The sequence below is a fragment of the Mya arenaria genome, chromosome 3, assembly GCF_026914265.1.
Source record: "Mya arenaria isolate MELC-2E11 chromosome 3, ASM2691426v1".
In the NCBI taxonomy this organism is placed as follows: domain Eukaryota; kingdom Metazoa; phylum Mollusca; class Bivalvia; order Myida; family Myidae; genus Mya; species Mya arenaria.
In genome coordinates, this window is record NC_069124.1 from 69,928,826 (window position 1) to 69,934,825 (window position 6,000).

At 31.5% G+C, this 6,000-nt stretch overlaps 1 long non-coding RNA gene across 1 annotated transcript; it reads right to left on the reverse strand.

The window, feature by feature from the left end:
* Positions 1–1,939: 1,939 nt before the first annotated feature.
* LOC128226607 (uncharacterized) lies at positions 1,940–3,515 on the reverse strand. The gene is made up of 3 exons (XR_008259704.1): positions 3,462–3,515; positions 3,179–3,236; positions 1,940–2,798 (listed from the first exon to the last, which is right to left on the reverse strand). It is a non-coding gene; the product is annotated as an uncharacterized LOC128226607 (long non-coding RNA).
* Between the last annotated feature and the right edge of the window lie 2,485 nt (positions 3,516–6,000).

The window sequence follows — 6,000 nt, forward strand, 5'->3', positions numbered from 1 at the left end:
AAATAAAAATTACTAATTAATATAACTGAGTTAGGAGTGGATTTCACTTCTCGAAAACTGGATTTCACCTCGATTTCCGATCTAATTTCGAAAAATTGCTCTAACTTCTTCATCTTTTGACCAATTCCAATAAAATCTAAAATCTAAACCCTTTATGAGGCACTTTCTAATAAGTATACAAAAACACAAAATTATTTATTAAAATTAATAAGTTATGAGTGGATTTCACTTATCAGAATCTGGATTTCACCTCGATTTGAAAAAAAAAATGAAAAATTGCTCTAACTTCTTTATTTTTTGACCATTTTCAATAAAATTTGAAATATAAACCCTTTATGAGGAACTTTCCAACATGTATATATATATATTATATTATATATAATATATATATTAAAATAACTGAATTCTGAGTGGATTTCACGTTTTGAGTGGATTTCACGTGAAATCCACTGGATTCCTGTATCACCCCGCACCGGATTCCGCCAGTGTGTCACAAGCGGTAGTGCTCGTTTTGTCGCACACACTTTTTGGAATAAAATTCATATTATCTTTTAGAGGTATTCTATTTATTATAAGTTATCGTTTATATTTTGAATTTCATGCAATATAACACAAACGCGCTCGCACTGTGAAATGTTCCATGGCAGGAGGTGTCCTATACGTACATGTAGCATGTGCGTTTCAGATAGATTTTACGATCTGCCATTATCGTAAATTTGCGATCGTAATAACGACCAACTTAACGATAATCATAAAGGCGTTTCAGAAACGTCTCGTAAACTCTCCGGTCGTACGTAAAGAATAACGATAAAGCACAGCGTTAAAGCGAGTGACCCAGTCTGAAGTTAAATGACGTTACGTCACTTTGACCTGGTGAGCGCACCTGTCTTTTTTATTAATGATAGTTATAGTAATAATAGTAATAATAATAATAATATAATAATAATAATAATGATAACCTCTTGAAGGGAATCAATTAATGTAACTCTCATTTTTATAATGATTTGCACAAATGATACAAACTCGCGGTCTCTATTCTGCTATTAATGTTACATTTGTATCTTAAGTACATCTTCATCCGGGTTTTCTGTGATGGAGGCGGTGGCGGGTTCCGACGCTCATTTTAAAATTTGTGTGATTATAATGAAAATTGGACAACAACAAAATACATTGTTTTTTTCAGGCTGGTGATTTTTCTTTGAATTCGTCTTTGATAAGTGAAATATTATAGTATGCGTATTATGAATGTTCTGTAAAGTAAATGCAAACGTGCAGAATGGTGCTGATGATGATAGTCACGATGATGCGACGACAACGGCAATGATAATTTAATAATAATAATACGACAACGACACTATCATGATGATGCGATGACGACGATAGTGATAATGCGGCGGCGACGAAGACGAATATTATCAGTATTATAATGATAATGCGACAACGACGACTAAGATGAAGATAATAATAATGATAATGCGACGACGGCAATGATACTAATCATGATGTGACGATGACGACAATGATCATGACGAGATGATGATATGTAGATGTTGCTGATGATTGATGATGTGGATGATGATGAAGATGGTGAAGTTGGTTGTGGTGGTTGTTGTGGTGGGTGCGGTGGATGATGATGATGATGAATGATGATGATGATGATGATGATAATGATGATGATGAATGATGATGATGATTATGATGATGATGGATGATGATGCTAATGATGATGATGATTATGAAAATGATGATGATGATGATGATGATGATGATGATGATGGTGATGAAAATAATCATCAACAACCAGCCTTAGTTCGGATAACGAGTAAAGTTCATACGTTTGTGCACCAAAACTGTGACTGAGAGTTGTTGTATTGGGAAATAGTTCGAAAATACAATTTTGACTGGTTGGATTTTTTGTATGAAGACAATTCGTGTCAATCGTTGTTATAACAGTTAAATAAACAGCATTTCAGATCCATTCAAAATACATGATAAAATCTACATTTGCAGACATGCTTCAAATACACAAAATTACTAAAAGAAATACAGCTATTTTACAAGCTCGTCTCTTCAAAACACATTATTTAACAAAAAGTATCTTAACTGGTGCAGATTGTCATAGTGGTTAAGTGTTCAGAGTTTCATGCAAATATTATCTATTATCTTTTTCAGTCATGTCATGATATACACTGGAGTATACACTTTATGTAGCATTCTGTGTTTATACACGAGACAGTCAAAGTAAAAATAAATGTATTCAGAAATATAAAGATGCACTTAATTTCTATAATAAGATAGTATGAATGTTTACATGATCAACCATGGTAGTGTGTGTTTTATATACTATCATAAGTTTGAATAAATGAATCATTTAGATTTTCCTATATAATTCAGAAGTGTTTTAATCCTTAGAGGAAACATGTACAACTGGATATACATCACAGTTGAAACTGTATAAATATATATATATATTTGGAAAATCTAATGCCAATGGCTTTTAAATGCAAAGTCAAACTTAAAAAATAAATAAGAAATTTGATTTCAAATAATGAAAGTTTCACACAAATTCCTCACTGCCTATTTAACAGTTTAAAGTTTTATGTTGTGTTGGGATATGCAATTAATTTCAGGTTCTGTGTCAATATATCTGTAGTTATCTGCTGGGTCTGGTATCTCCAGTGTATGTAGGTATTAAGTACTGTTCTGACAAAGTCTCCTAAAACACACTGGAACCTTTAAGGTGAGTATCTTGAAGACTGACTGTGAGCATATTCTAAACCTTGTGATTTTTCAGTGTCCTGAAAAAGACAAAAAGTTATAAAATATTGTTTAAAACAGCACAATATAATGCATTTATGAAAACGCCTTTTAATGGTTAAACAACAAGAAACACATAATTTTCATTCCCATTTTTCAACTGAAATAGTTGGATATTTTATGAAAATTATTGTCTTTTTAAAAAAATAAATAAGTAGGGTATTTAAGAAAACATGAAAAACACCATTCTGGTCACATTTTATTTCTTGTTTAATGTTCATATAAGTTAAATAACAATTATGCTATACCAGTTAACTGCTCAAAGTAAGATGCCCAACATTGTATCAATATGAAATTCATTTTATTGTATTATTCATAAAATCGGTTGATATCTTATTGCATTTTATCATTTCCTACCTACTTTTACATTTCCCTCCATTGCCAGCTTGAAGCATTCCTGATAGTTTTCTATCACCAGCCTGAAATAATTAACTTAAACAATATTTAACAAGCAAAAACACTAAAAAAAAAACATAGAATATCATTAAGCATCCGTTCATAGCCTGTGCATTAACTGCAGGTACATAATATGGTTTTGCAGTTTAGTTTCTACATTAGTCCTTATGAAAATGTGTTCATATGTTGAATATACCTCCATTATTATTCATTAAACCAACATTAGAATTAAATTCCCTTTTCCATACCATTATTAAACAGAGGTCAATGAAGAGCAAGGCTTTTTCCACCAAGACCATGACACTTTTGTTGTCAATTTTCATTGTACACTTGGCATCAAATGGTATGACTGAAAAAGACAAGATTTAACCTTTGTCAGTTGAAAACTCACATATGTACATATATACTACAAAGTTCTACATAAACCATATCATACCTTACTAATACAAGTTTCAATTACAAGTAAAGGTGAACTAAAATGATTACATTGTCACCCGATAGTGTTCATGGTATTAAAGTAGCCAATAATCAACTTATTTGTTGTGACAGTGTTGTTTACATTACTGTACAGTATCTATATTTACATATTAAGCATCAGTTTTAGATGTGTAAAATTAAGGAAAATAATTATGTTATATCATGACATGGTAATATGGTAACACTGTTTAATAATTCACTGACTACATGCCACAAAGACCGGTAATGTAACAACAAAATATGTACATGCATTTATTTATCCGAATTTAAAACCATCCGAAATAGAAGAATTTCAAGAACATGTTTTACATGACATATTAAACAACAATGGAACCAAATCAAATTCAACATCATATTCCATGTTTAAGATGTACTCAATATCAGCACATTAACAAAATATAACAAAAAGCTTACATCTTCTACAGTTAAAATCCGTTTTTGACAGAACGGCGGAAATAGAACATTTTCGTACTGTTTTCAGCTATTTTTAGACATAGTTTGAAAATTCCACACCAGCGAACATGCTACACGTAATATTAAACTCTCAAATGTTAATAAAAAAGTAAAAATATACTTTGATATGGAGAAAATCTTCGTCCGCCATCTTGATCGTTAAGTTAACGAGTGCCTCTTACCGGTCGTAGGTTTACGAGCAATATTAACGATAAAGCAGGTGCACGTTGCGTCTCTGAAACGGTGCGGATCGGTAATTTTGGTCGTACTACCCAAATCAGCTAACGATCGCCTTAACGATCGTCTCTGAAACGCACCCCTTTTTTAATAATATTTTAATAAATATTTTTTTAAGTTAAAGGGTTTGTCTATTAAGCCCTAGTAAGACTTATTAGGAACATAAGATGACTAGATTATGGGTTGGTATAAACCGCAGTGGCACAGCCAATATAAATATATATATATATGCTTACACCCACTGGACAAGATATGGCATTCAAATACCAGAAAAGATTCCATAGGACTTTTTTGATTAAAATAACAACTAATAAAAGTAAATTACATGGGCTCACATCTATTTATGTTTGTTTCAAATTTATATAAAATCTGTCGAACACATACAACTACTTGTGTTTTTCTTTCGGTGAGTATTTTATTTAGGTGTTACGACTTTACTTTTCAATTAACATCCTTTTACAGTGAGAGGTATATAATATCAAGATAACATGATATCATGCATCCTGTAAGCAATACTTTCCAAAGATTTTCCCTATCAAGCTAGATTAATTAAGTTTTGTTTACGAACTACACATCGATGTACAAAGATGTTATTCCCTTGTATATTTTTGCTACTTACAATTATGCTTTTTCAATGTATATGATTACCCTTTAAGTTATACTTTTGAAACAACTAACCATTTTACAGTGGTATATCAACTAGTGGAACCGTGCGCGTGTTGACTGGCCGCACAGCCGGGAAAACTTGTTGATGTTATCACTGTTTTCGATGATTTAATCCAATTTTCCTATTTGTATTTGTATGCATGATTATGATAAAAATGGCTTTTGTAAATACTTGCTCTAATATGTGTTCATTTTAACATATATGATTTTAATTATTTCCAAGTCACAAGCTCATTGTTATTTTCTAGTTGATATGTTAGGTATGTCTGTTATTCATGTCGGAAAATAGCTCATTAAGCTAATGTTTCTTGTTAACACATACCCGACTTTAAAAAAAGATTCTTGTATCTTGTATCTCTTGGGAAAAAACGGCGCAGCTTTATTTAAAAAAAAATGCATAGTTACTGCTAAAAAGGGGTAATTATATTATGATTTTATCTAGGCACAGTTTGGTATGTTAAAATAATTAATTAGTTAGCTACATAATTACAGCGAAAATTAAGTCAGGTTAACACGTAACAGTTCGCGAACGTTAACAGATAATCTTACGGCAGTTGCATGCCACTATAGATTAAAAATAATGAATACACACACTCAAAACATTGCCTTTTTACATCTCCATCTCAAGAAAGATACTCGGTACGTGAAGGCAGCATGTTGGAACACAATCCTTATAGACACGTGTTCACATTTACATTAAGATACTTAATAAAGGCATACATTGTACATCTCGCGCTTAAAAACCTTTTACAGAAAACCTGATATTTTCCTTTTCCAGGAAACACGATTTTAAAGTAACGTACATTATGTCTGGATAGACGTACCTTAATTAATTTGTTTGAAACGTATTAAATTAATGCCTACAGTAAAAAGCATGCACACTACAATGTGCACAAATAATGTGCCAAGAGCTTATTTCCCTCAAAAATAAAGCAAATTTAAGTCAATAAAAGT